The sequence below is a fragment of the Ambystoma mexicanum genome, chromosome 14 (genome assembly GCF_040938575.1).
Source record: "Ambystoma mexicanum isolate Mex_15411 chromosome 14, UKY_AmexF1_1, whole genome shotgun sequence".
NCBI classification, from domain to species: Eukaryota; Metazoa; Chordata; class Amphibia; order Caudata; family Ambystomatidae; genus Ambystoma; species Ambystoma mexicanum.
In genome coordinates this window covers 612,975,248-612,989,523 of record NC_090940.1, presented here as the reverse complement: position 1 = coordinate 612,989,523, position 14,276 = coordinate 612,975,248, and the positions used below count along the sequence as shown (strand labels likewise).

The 14,276-nt window shown below is 44.6% G+C and overlaps 1 long non-coding RNA gene across 1 annotated transcript in view; it reads right to left on the bottom strand.

Moving 5' to 3' along the window:
- LOC138527369 (uncharacterized) overlaps window positions 1-14,276 on the bottom strand; it is a 201,295-nt gene that overhangs the window by 48,552 nt on the left and 138,467 nt on the right. The window lies entirely within an intron of this gene.

The window sequence follows — 14,276 nt, the reverse complement described above, 5'->3', positions numbered from 1 at the left end:
GGGGGTTCAGCGTGTCAACTTTGGAGCTTGTGTATCAAAGTATTCTTATATCCCAACCTCTTCAGTCATATGGTATCATGTGATCTATTTGATTTGAAGGAAAACGAAAATAACAAATAACAAAAACATTTACAGTGAAGCAATTTGGTTGAGAAAATGCTGTCCCACCCCCAAGCTCCCCGTTTCCTTATATTAATAACCCCTCCACAATCCCCTCCCCACCCGTTTTAACCCCTTACCCCACCCCATATAATACAAATTTACAAAAAACTATTAAAGAGGAACTATTTTCTCGGGAGGATAGCTCAGGGGCAACGTGCTCACCTTTGAAGCAAGACGAGACAGAGCACCACAGGTTCGATCCCCGGGTCCGCGCTCAGAAACCAAGAGTATTAAGCGCGTTATAAATAACCTATCATATCATATTTGGTTGAAAAATAATATCAGTATTTTTTTCAACCAAATTGTTTCTCTGTAATTGTTTTTCGTTCTTTTTTATTCGTTAATATAAACTGAAAGGTGTAAAGGGCACCAGCCTTTATATATTGCTATAAGAACTCACCTGAACCAATGGGCATGGAATGCACCTACCTGCTGCCCAATGGCTGTTCAGACTCTGTGGTGACCGCATGGGCCATGATGGCAGAATAATGTCCTAATTGACTCTCTCTCTTTCATTCCTGCTCTCCGCTCTTCCCCTCTGTCTCCTGAACGCTTAGGGGCCTGGTGGACACCCGCAAGCAGATGATGCGGGATCAGCGACGGCGCATCCGGAGGGAAGAGTCCCGGCAGAAGAAGGAGAAGCATAAGAGTGAGCGCGTGCTGAAGACCTTCAAGAAAGCCGTGGAGGCCATCACGCCGCACGCCTCCATGGTGATGTCGCAGGGTCCAAAGGTGCAGGAGAGCCACTCACAGGACTCCAGAAGCCCGCACCATTTCTCTGCCACGCCCCTGAACTCCTGGTACCAGGATCAGGAGTCCAACAGTGGCTGCCGCTCTGTGCCCTCGCTGAGCGGAAAAGCGACGCGCTATCCTTCCACCCGTAGTGAACCCCGTGTGGCTTCTCATGGGATGTCAACTTTGGACAATGACGGGAAGTACAAATCAGAACACAACCTGAGCTCAACCGCGGGGGCACACTCACAGTTCACCACAGCGACATCTCACTCAAATTCACATTCCACCATTTCCCAAACTGAAGAACCCACAGCCATGCACAAACACTCCCGGCCAGCGATAAAAGGCTTAGGAAAATCCAACCCAACCAAGGGCCACCACTCTTCTTCACCACAGAAAAAGTTGAGAAGCACTAAGCCAATCAAATGAGCATGGCCTGCGCAATGATAAGGTAGACCAGTGAGCGGCATAACGTGTTGGAGGCGTGCCTTTCTTCACTATGTGGCCGGGGGTATATACAACTCTGCGGCTCTACTCTCTGGCATCCCCGTAAGCTCTGTAACACCGTGCCATGCATGTGCAGTGCACAGCTGTCTTTTGCACCCCTCATTAACCACCCGCCACCTTCTGCGACATGTCGCTGTCGCCTCACCAGCTCGGCACAGTCTGCCCCAGCACACAAACAGGGTATGTTAGAAGCTTGAGGTGACTGAAAGACTAGGTATCGGAGTTCCCCGTCACATCCTCCCAGCCAGTACGCAACATTGTATTGCTTAGAAGGTGATGGTTTATGCCATGGTATCTAAGTAATTTTCTGTTCTCAGATGTGGGCCATGGAGATTGCTTATCCTCCAAATAGTTGGGATGATCATTCTTAGAATTATGCCAGACTCCTCCAGCTTCTAATTGCCGAACCGGGGATCAGGCCATCTCCTCGGACCACTTTACCATGTGATGCAAAGATCTGCTTCCTTTCAGAAAAGAAGGGAGTGAGTGGTAGTCTGTTGCGAGAACTTGGTTATCCTGCAAAAGGTTAGGAGTGGGCTGATGGTATCCTCCAGGCTTCTTGGGCTCTCCCTTTTAAGCTGGGGGTTTATTTATTTATTTATTTATTTAATTAAAATTCTTATACAGTGCACCACAAGCCCGCAGGCCTCAGGGTTGATGTGGATGACAACACCAAACAATAGGAAATCCTGTCCTGAGTCATTGCAGGAGTTGTTGCCTCTTTTGTGTAGTTTGATATCCATTTAAAAGCGACAATGTTCTCCTTCCGCCATCTTAGTTTACGCCTAGAAAATGTGGTCAATAAGTCATGCTTGTGTTTGCCTGAAGCTGCTTCCGATAGGGTGCGGGAGAAAAGCAAGGAGTTAGGGAACTAGGGTTCAGGGGAAGGCGCTGGGAGCAGGAGCGAGAACGAGGGGACAAGAGAGGGAGAATTTGGTATCAGACGGGTGGGGTGGAATCATGAAGTTATTGCGTCAATGTTTCCCTAAAAGCCAATGTCGAAGCTCTGAGGTGGAAAAGAGAGAGGAAGGGCGGTAAAGGAAAGAAGAAGAGAACAGGTGAGACAAGGAGTAAAGAGAGTCAAGAATGTGGGGGGTAAGAACGACTGTGAGAAGAAGAGCGAGAAAAAGAGGGGGCTTGGGAGGGAAGAAAAGAACAGTACATGGAAGACGGTTCGAGTTTTGGCATGTCCGTTTCTTGTACCATGCACATAACTACTGAATCCCCTCTGGGAGTGGTCCTAAAGAGACCTTGGGGGGTGCATATAGTCTACTTAGGAGAGGAAGTGGACAGTGAAACGGAGAGGAATCAGGGTCTAAAGGGGAGTTAGAACTCAGGGGGTGAAAGTAACGGGAATTAGGGTCTTGCAGGGAGTCAGATATCTTGGTGAGTGGGGAAAAGAAAATGAGAAACATATTCGGGTCTGACAGAGAAAATCAATTGAAATATTAGATTGAACCCCCACCCAAGTGTAATGAACACTGCCATAGAAGACCCATGTCTATACCCTGTCTATAAGTGCTCCCGCGCCAGTCTCATTTCTATGACACAGATATATGTCTGCTGCCGCTCCAGCCCTGTTTCTACTCCCTGTGTCTATGAGTGCTCACACACTAACCCTATTTCTGTGGCATGTTTATGTAATGGGGCAGATGAATATGCAGGTAATACCCACCGACCCTACTCAGATGTCCATGCAAGTACCAATTCCTTTCCCTGCCCTTTGGCAATATTCTCCAGGTGAGAAACAATAGCAGCTGAGACATCTCTACCACCCCAAGAGTCTAGGCGTAAAAGACGAAACAAACTAAGGCCGTGAAGCTGCCAGTATGAATAGAATAGATGGTGTGGCCGGTAGGGTGGCAGTTGTTATTGTATACATAGATATAGAATACCTAGATGACTATACACATGCACACAAAGCACACGCATCAGACACAAGTACATATAGACATGAAGAGCACATAGACATGAAGCACACATGCACTCAGACATGAAGAATATTTGCACTTAGGCATGAAGAACATACGCACATATATATTTAGTTCCTAAAACCATTAACATGTAAGAGATGCAGGGCACAACATGGCGTCGAATAAACCAAGGCGCAGCCATTTTTCTAAATGCAGAGGCCGCAGCAGGTCTCAGTATTAACAAGGCCTCAGAACCCAAGATGCTGAATTTACAAAAAACACATTTATTCTAGAAGCTTGTGCAGAGCTCAGACAATAGTTCCTGATTAGAGCCAAGGTCAGAAACTAGGAAGGGAGTAATGGATTAACGGCACTCAGGGCCGAGATAACAGATCCAAGGACGAGAAGCTGCAGACTCCCCAGTTAATCCATTTTAATAAGAGCACAAACAACCATTGATGTCCAGGTGCACGAGATGGGCAAGCCAAAAGACTTTACAGAAAGTAACTGACTAGTGCCACAAGTGGCCACAAAGAACACAGCATGTACATTAGAATTAGCTACAACTTTAATTAATAAAGGAATCCACTCTCAAACACAGCACCCTAGCACATGATCCAGATGCAAGAAACACTGGCTATTCATTATGAGCCAAACACAGATAGGACGCATGCAGAACTCCCTCAGTATTCACACAGACACCAGATGGCCCACAAGGCCAAGATCAAAGGATATGGAAGGCCTCATCGCCTTGAGATGATTAGGAGTGTTCTTTAATTGGAAATATGGCAGAGCATGGAAGTCTCTTCCCCCACTTGTGTTTCAATCATATCTTGACGCCCTGCCAGAGTGTCCAAGGATGGTAAGCTAGAGGCCAACCAATAAGAAGTCCCTGTGCTACACTGCATACAATGGAGGAGACTAACCAATTAACTGACATTATAACGATGTATTAGAAATCGTATATGTAGTAGGATGGGTCTAGGTCTAGCCCTCAGATATATTTTAACCAATGAAGTGACGAACACCTAAACATTCTATATGTAGCCTAAACCATTAACTGAACCCATTTCACCATAGGTTTTGTAAACTGATAGTGTAATGTGATGTCATTTCTGGCATATTTTTGTATCAAAACTAGCTTCCAATTGTTTGAAATGTGAGATCTCTGAGATGAAATGCGTGTATGCTGTCCCTGCTTGGATTTGTTGTTTGAATAAAGCTGTATTTTTACGAGACCCATCAGTCTTCCATCATTGAAAAAAATGCATACCTTCCAATGCGAACACGCAATGATCATCTCGCTGCTGCTGTGCGAGCGAAGTGACTGAGCTTCCCAAACTACAGCGTCGTCTTGGTAACCCCGCGCATGCACGCGAGAGCACCAAAGCGACGTCCATCTTGGTGTGGGCACCAACGAGTGCAGCGTTGCCAAGGTAATATAAGGTAATTTCGCGCCTTGAAACACTTGTGTATAGGCGCGTTACAAATGCCATATCATATCATATCATATCATAACTGTGCCCTCTTTTCCCCTTACCCTCTATCCACCCTCTTTGGGCAATCTACCCCCATCATCCTGCGAGGCCAATACCTTGGGGTCATCTACGATTCTGCTCTCTCCTTCATCCCTCACATCATGGACCTTACTAAGAAGTGCCTCTTCCAGCTCCACCTCCAGAGAGGCATCCTGCCTTTCCTCTCCATGCGCGGGGTTACCAAGACGACGCTGTAGTTTGGGAAGCTCAGTCACTTCGCTCGCACAGCAGCGGCGAGATGATCATTGCGTGTTTCCATTGGAAGGTATGCATTTTTTCCTTGAAACCAGTTACACGTTGCAATAACCTGGTCCACGTTTCTCACTTGTTTGAGTTTTTAGTATTACATTATTGTACTCGCTCTTAATATATATTGTGGACCTTATTGTACAGCTAATCCCTACCTGTATGTGTTGCTGCACTCGTGCAGTGTTCTAAAGCCTCCAATTCCTCTTTTACATGCGGTTCACTTGCATTTGTTCTCACGGGCTAATGCCTAATGATTTGTCGTAGTCTGTCATTAGTTACAGTCTGTACTTATATTCTAATCTATCTCTTCACTATGGACTGATTGCCCGTTTGTGGTGGGCTTAATAGCTTGGCTTTTGTCCTTACCTCCATAGATACCCCAGCATACTGTGGTCTTTTGGCTATCCGTTGTTTCTTGTCTGGATTACTTGTCTGTTTCCTGGCCCTTATATGAGCAAGGTTAGTGACTCTGACTCGTCTCACTATGTTAATTGACTTCATTTAAATCAGAGAGTTCTATTGAAATATCTTCTTTCATTCCTACCCCACAGAGACTGTGCTAGAATCTAATGTTTATGAAAATAAAAATGAAGTCTATCCCCTGAATATGGTTCCATGAACCGAAACGCGTCGGTCTTATTCGGGTCACACCTGAATACGAGACTTCATTTGCGAACTGTTGAATGATCAAATCTATACATCTAGAGTTTGTTTGTACTGTAACTATTATACAGATTTACAATTTTGTTGCTCCTTACAAGCGGTATTTTTGATCAACGCTTGTTGCTCTTACCTTTGTTATATGGAACACCTATAAGTGTCCTTTCCATATGTAAATAGGGAACACTGATTGTACTACTGTTTGCTTACTAATGTACGACTTGCTGGACTCAGAAGATTAAAATCCATAAGTCAGCTCTAGTGTTTTCGTGCTGATTGTTCTATTGGTTTGACATCTAAGATTGTATATTTTATCCTGAATAATACTGCCAAATGTTCTAAATGACCCTTTCTGTTGTAAATAAGAGAAATTCACACGTTGTTAGTTCATCGTAAAATGTACGCCTCTTTTGGCGCCAAATGTTTAATGAATTTAAATAGAAATAGAGGGATATCTTTTTCCCTATTTGAGTGCATCTGGGCTTGCTGTGTAGCAATACACAGCTTTGGATTCTTTTGCTTTCTTCTGTCCCAAGGGGCCTTGTGACGACAGCCCAATTGCACCATAAGACTGATTGTAATAATGAACACTACCCTTTGTTGATACAATTTTTATTTATAATCCTACTACTTTCAGACTTTTACTTAACCTGTCTGTGCACCCCTATACTCCTCTTTCATGCTTTATCCTTATTGGCCATACCTGAGGGGTTGCACGCATTGATTCACCATTTCATTCTCTATTCACTACGAAACTTTACGACTCTCACAGGACTTTAATATGTCCTTTTCGAGAATTGATCAGACCACTGACAACAGAGCTGAAACACTTGCTTTTAGCGAAGAGGAAGCACTCAAAATACTAGGTCTGATTAAATCCGCAGGAGCAGAGATCACAACAACCGACAAACCGGAAGCTTTGATACGACAATTGGAATGGAAAATATGAAGAGAGATCAACCTTAAACTCCACGCATCCACCTTGGCGCAGTATTACACTGCCAAAAGAATACCTAGGGGCTTACGTGTAAGTTTAGAGCCAACACTCTGTAAGGAGAATCCAGCTTTCGTCAAACGCTGGCACCAAATCTTAAACAAGTGCTCGCTTGGTCTTAAACTATTGACAATTGAAGAATTAGCACATTCCCTCACTAACCTTAATCAGGATATAGAAGGTTTGAAAACATCCCTCAGCAAGGGATACACGGTGGATCAACTGAAACAAATCCTGGAAGAAACTAATCAGAAATTGGCAAATTTCAAACAAGAACTAGAAATAAAGAAAATTAGGAAGTTTAGACGAGACACCCAGGACTATAAGCTTAATATTGTGTATAGTTGGCAGTCATACTACGGGCACCTCTCCAATAAACCCAACTTTAACAACCCCTGTAAATCAGGTCAACAATCGGCAGAAAATACCTCATCTGACGCCTCCAGCGCCGAACTTGAAGTTCTTCCAGGGTAGAGCAGCGAGACTATCCCTGGTCCTACTACAGAAGAACCAACAGCTAACGCTAGAAAAAGGCCAATCAGAAGAGGACAGAAGAAAAAACCCACAACGGAAGAAAACGATGAGGAGACATTGATTGTCAATATCTCAGCATACCAGCTATCCAAGATGGAACTAAAAGTCCTCAAGAAAGGGTTATCCTTTGTTCCCAATAACAATAGTACTTTGCTTCATGAGAAAATAGACTTCTTCAAACTAATGAGGAAGTTAAGACTCAAAGTCTTCTTTGACTCACAAGATGAGGATACAATAACTACGGAACCACACAAATATCTTGAATTGAAACCTAAGAGTCACTTCAACCCCCCAGTCCAGAATCATATCCTCTCTACTTTTGAGGAAACTGTATTACAGGATTTGAAGAAGATTCAGTTCAAAAATAATACACAAGGCAATTTTTCTTTGAGAGAACGGCAGACACTTAAAAATCTCCTGGATAATCAAACCATTATCTTTAAACCAGCAGATAAGGGTGGAGCATTAGTGCTTATGAATAAAAAGGATTACATCGATGAAATCGAGCGCCAACTTGATGACCATGACACATATATGGAAGTACCCATTAACCCTACTGAAGCAGTAAGATCCCTCATCAAGAAGATTTTGGATGAGGCAGAAGCCAATGACGTCATCTCAGAAAAGACACGTCTGTTTCTAGAAAACAAACATCCCATTATGCCAGTTATTTATATACTTCCTAAGATACACAAAAGATTGATTAATCCACCTGGACGTCCTATTATAGCAGCCACTGCCAGCCTCCTTGAACCGTTGGCTCAATACTTGGACAAAATCCTGCAACCTCTCATACAGGAATCGAAGACTTATGTCAAGGACACCATGCATTTTTTGCACAAACTTAAAAATGTGCAATTCGTCAGTGGAAGGGATGTGATGTTCACCATGGACGTTACATCTCTCTATACTAACATCACACACGAAGCTGGTCTTGAAGCAACAGAATGGCTCCTACTCCAATCAGAACAATGTCAAGGTGACAGACTTTTTGTACTAACTTTACTTAAATTAGTACTTACGAATAATTTTTTCAAATTCCAAGATCGTTTCTTCCTTCAGATATCTGGAACTAGCATGGGGGCAGCAATGGCACCTTGCTATGCTAACACCTACATGTATTATCTTGAACACGAAAACGTTCTCAGTTCACCTAGATGGATGAGGCATCTTCCACTATATTTAAGATACATTGACGATATCTTTGGAATCTGGTCCGGTCCGGAAGAAGAACTGCAAAACTTTTACAAAATGATGAACTCAATCCATCCTCGAATTATGTTTACTACAGCAACAAGTGACACTACCATCCACTTTTTGGATGTGGAGGTATATGCCAGTAATAACTCTCTCGAGACAAGAATCTACACTAAGAAGACCGATAGAAACAGCCTGCTGCTTGCCACAAGCTTTCATCCGAAAAGAACTGTCGATAGTGTCCCGTTTAGTCAATTTCTGCGTTACAGAAGTATTATCTCTGAGACCAACGAATATGAACGTCAATCACGACAATTGGAAACCAAATTCTCATCAAGAGGGTATGACCAGTCAAAGATCACAGAAGTCGCAGACAAAGTGAGGAGCACTGCAAGAGAGACACTATTGACTCCTAAGCCCCCCAAGCCGGGAGAAGCACTTGTCTACATCACTACCTAGTCTTTGCAGAGTATGAAGATCAAAAGGGTCATTAAAAAGAACTGGAGCATGTTTAGAATGGACCCACAGTTACAACAACTGTTTCATGAACCTCCTACTTTTGCTTACCGGAACAGTAGGTCTTTACGTAAGAGCCTTGTCAAAGCTGAAATTCCATCTCTCAGTCTACAGAAAACATTTAAGGGGACTATTCCATGTCACAATTGCCAGCACTGCGGCAACATCATTAAAGGCAACAGCATATCACATCCCTACTCTGGGAAACCTATTTTTCTCAAGCAGTCTTGCACATGTGATGCCCAAAATGTTATTTATGCATTAAAATGTCCATGTGGGTTATACTATGTAGGCATGATGACCAGAAAAGTCAAAGTTAGATGGTCTGAGCATAAATCTAATATCCGCACTAAGAGTCCCAAGTCACCAGTATCACTACACTTTTCTGAAGCATGTCACACCATTGCACAATTGAAATGTGTTATCTTAGAACAAATCACAGCAGGAAGCAGGGGTGGAGATGTGCAGCGTAAACTATTGCAACGTGAGATTTTATGGATTGAACTGTTGGACTCTCTAAGCCCACGTGGCATGAATACGGAATTCGACCTTATGTGCTTTGTATAAACCTGTGGTTTCTTTGAAAACGGGTATGCTCTGCTTGTATTAATATGTCACTCCATTAGTACCATTCACACACTCTGCGATCATTATTATTTGTGTGTTTTAAATTTGACAACATGTACCATCTAGATCGGTACTTACTGCATGATGTATTTTCATTTTTTACCCCATTGCTTTGTGGAGCTCCTCCTCACCTCTCATTGAGGTAGACTGTTGACCATTCACTTCCCTGATGTTCTCAGTACTCCTCCGACTTGTGATGTCTCCTTGTCAGCTATTCTTCAAGTTCTGACATGTATCTGACTCTCCCTTTTGCCTTGTTGTTGGCTGCTTGCCCGCGCCCAGGGCTTTGATTTCTCCTCTACATTGTCCATACATGCCGTGGCCTCCTTGAATTGCCCATGGAGTTTAGACTCCTCCATTGTTGTCGATTGCTGTCTCCGTTCCTTTTTGGTTTTTTAGACCTTTTCTCTTACCTTTGTGGATGTTGGTTACCTTCTAGTGACCGATCGCCATGATTAACCACTTGCCGCGCCGTGGGGGCACCCCGTAGTTCCTTTGAACTACGGTTGTTGCCCCCGCGTGCGCGTTATTTTAACCCCTTGACTTGGTCTTATGTTTGACACGTACTGCCCTTCTCTTAATGACCATTTGGCACTCAACAGCTGTTATGTGCAGCCCTTCCTCCGGACTGCTCGAGACCGCCCCGTCTCTTTCAGTGTGTTACTCTTGTTTACTGTTATATTACCTTGGCAACGCTGCACTCGTTGGTGCCCACACCAAGATGGACGTCGCTTTGGTGCTCTCGCGTGCATGCGCGGGGTTACCAAGACGACACTGTAGTTGCCCAGTCACTTCGCTCGCACAGCAGCGGCGAGATGATCATTGCGTGTTCGCATTGGAAGGTATGCATTTTTTCCTTGAAACCAGTTACACGTTGCAATAACCTGGTCCACGTTTCTCACTTGTTTGAGTTTTTAGTATTACATTATTGTACTCGCTCTTAATATATATCGTGGACTTTATTGTACAGCTAATCCCTACCTGTATGTGTTGCTGCACTCGTGCAGTGTTCTAAAGCCTCCAATTCCTCTTTTACATGCGGTTCACTTGCATTTGTTCTCACGGGCTAATGCCTAATGATTTGTCGTAGTCTGTCATTAGTTACCGTCTGTACTTATATTCTAATCTCTCTATCTCTTCACTATGGACTGATTGCCCGTTTGTGGTGGGCTTAATAGCTTGGCTTTTGTCCTTACCTCCATAGATACCCCAGCATACTGTGGTCTTTTGGCTATCCGTTGTTTCTTGTCTGGATTACTTCTCTGTTTCCTGGCCCTTATATCAGCAAGGTTAGTGACTCTGACTCGTCTCACTATGTTAATTGACTTAATTTAAATCAAAGAGTTCTATTGAAATATCTTCTTTCATTCCTACCCCACAGAGACTGTGCTAGAATCTAATGTTTATGAAAATAAAAATGAAGTCTATCCCCTGAAGATGGTTCCATGAACCGAAACGCGTCAGTCTTATTCGGGTCACACCTGAATACGAGACTTCATTTACGAACTGTTGAATGATCAAATCTATACATCTAGAGTTTGTTTGTACTGTAACTATTATACAGATTTACAATTTTGTTGCTCCTTACAAGCGGTATTTTTGATCAACGCTTGTTGCTCTCACCTTTGTTATATGGAACACCTATAAGTGTCCTTTCCATATGTAAATAGGGAACACTGATTGTACTACTGTTTGCTTACTAATGTACGACTTGTTGGACCCAGAAGATTAAAATCCATAAGTCAGCTCTAGTGTTTTCGTGCTGATTGTTCTATTGGTTTGACATCTAAGATTGTATATTTTATCCTGAATAATACTGCCAAATGTTCTAAATGACCCTTTCTGTTGTAAATAAGAGAAATTCACACGTTGTTAGTTCATCGTAAAATATACGCCTCTTTTGGCGCCAAATGTTTAATGAATTTAAATAGAAATAGAGGGATATCTTTTTCCCTATTTGAGTGCATCTGGGCTTGCTGTGTAGCAATACACAGCTTTGGATTCTTTTGACATTATGTATGGGGACATTATGTATGGGGACATTATTACCTGATACCCAGAAACCATATCATCTATGAGCAATCACAAGCACGCCTCTCTATCTCGGTTGTCCAAATATGAAATCCTGGGATCTGCACCCACCATGTTGGAGTGTAGGTACGGAGCCCACAGCCCGTCCACGGGCACTGCAAGGTAATCCCTTTTTGCCAGCCTCTTCCACTTTTGCAAGATTACTCTCTGTTCTGACACTCTCCCAGTCAGCTCCTTAAGCCCCAGCTGAGCGGGATTGGCCTTATTTTCTGTCATATCCACTTCCCTATGGCGTGCGTTTAGGGGGCTCCGGGGTATCCCCTGCCCGGGCGCCAGCGCCCGTTCTTCATTTGCCCCGTTTCAGGGCCCGAGTCAAGGTATGAATAGGTAATTGATTGCATGGTTCACCTGTGCTGCATTGGGTGGTGGTTCACCTGTCATCCTGCATGCTTGTTGCAGTCTCGGGAGGATAGCTCAGGGGCAACGTGCTCGCCTTGGAATCAAGACAACACGGAGCACCACAGGTTCAATCCTCGGGTTCGCACTTAGAAACCTCTGGGTATTAAGTGCATTATAAATAACCTATCCTACATATCATATCATATAGGGGGTCTTCTCATTCGTTGCCGTTTGCTCCCCCACGCCATTCCACAGCATTACAACACACAGGTGCCACTTTGAAAGGGTCCACACACCTCCAGGCAGAAGTTTGATATGGACCTCCACCCCAGGAACCGTGCCCTGCGAACCCCAGTGCTCCAATGGTAGCCCCGAGGCCTGCAGCCACAAACCTGCTGAGTACGTCACTGGGCACCGACGTTTGCCAGGATGACCACAGCGCATGGGAGTGTGCCCCCCCTCCCCCCGTGCCCTTCCCTGATGACCCAGGCATGTCCATGGCACTTTACACCAACAGAGGCGACTGAACACACAAGCAGCTGTTTCCCATTAACTATTATAATTGGCAAGATAACATTTCCAGCCAACCAAATACTTACAGTTCCCATGAACAATGTGAGAATCACAGGTGTTAACACGGTGTCGGTCCGATAGCACAGTAAGTGGAGCGCTCGCTTTGACATCCGTGCAGAGCCTGCGACGCAGGTTCGAACCCTAAAAGCGCCAAACTCAGCCTTTCCTCCTTCCGAGGCCGATAAATGAGCGCCAGCCTTTCATCCTTCCGAGATCGATAAATAAGCACAACACACCGTGGTTAGTAATAAGAAGCGCTCAGATGCCTGAGGGTTCGTAGCGCTATATACATTCTTTTTATTCCCATTATACATAACCAATGCTGGAGGTCTACATGTACCCACCACAAAAGGTTTCAACTGAGGGACACCACACGAAAAGAGAGATAGGCATCTTCCAATGAAGAGTACAGGATCCTGTCCACTAAACAGGACCCCAAAAGTGAGCAGCGGGCGGAACTATGGCAGACTACACTACACCATCCCCAAAAGCATACACCAAAGACCTTTCCTCGATCTACGCCTAGCCCGGTTACACCCCTTACAGTTAAGGACTCTCACTTCACAGACCCTACACAGTTCATTCGATAACACAGTGCCAGCAGAAATCCTCTCTGGGGGTTTAACTTCAGGAAATGTGCAAGGTACTAGGGTGTCTACAGCCTTGCAATTGAACTATGTGACCATCACATCATACTGGGTAGCCCTCTCGCCCATGGTTCTTTGATCCCGCCTCTGGGTGCCCAACTCGCCTGCTCAGGTTTGGACCTTTAATGCTGCCTCTGCTATGCCACAGTGCAGCCTTTGCTGTGCCATAGTGCAGTCTATGCTATGCCACAGTGCAGCCTCTGCTATTGAAGGCAAGCATCCCCCAGCCAGCACGATCCTCCCCGCAATGAGAGACAATGAAGGACTCTCCCCAGTAGGGAATAAGGCCAAGACAGAGTGCGGGTGAGCTTAAATGGGAGTTTATCAATCAGAATATGGCATGCAAAGAACTCTGCAAACTCCGAGAGCGCTCTGTCTGACAATAGCAAAGACAGGCGTATATATTTACAAAAAACGTCATAAGAACCTACATACTATAGGGGGCACAAGTTCAATGGGATTGGGTGGCGATGACTAGCTATAGGTGCTGCTGCGATGTGGTTGGCCGTGGCTGAAGAACGTCACTGGTCAGCCTCGTGGGTTGGGCTGGGCCTGGCGGGCTGGCAGAGTTCATCCGAGCGGTGTTGTTGTGCCATCGCGGCCAGTGTCAGAGATGAATGTCTTTTCCTGACTTATTTGCCCTAGGCCATGCACACCGCAGTCATTCAGTCATTGCAATATTATCTTCTTTTAGTAAATCTTCCAATAGGTTATTCTACAGGTTAATGCAACACGGGAGGAATGCACCTTGTGAGGGATCTAATAGTCATTCATCAGGGCATGGTTACCAGCGTCCTGTTGACCGGAGCCATAGGTTGAGGGGCTAAGCTTCGGGGCATTGGACGGGCGGTGCAGGCCTCTCTGTCTTGTTAGATGTGGTTATAAATGTGCCACTGTGTGTTGCCACAGTGTTGGGTGTCCTGATTGCACAGGGCCATAGGTCTAGGATGATCTGGTGGGTTGTGGGGTTTACGAGGGGGCGCCTTTGGAAGTG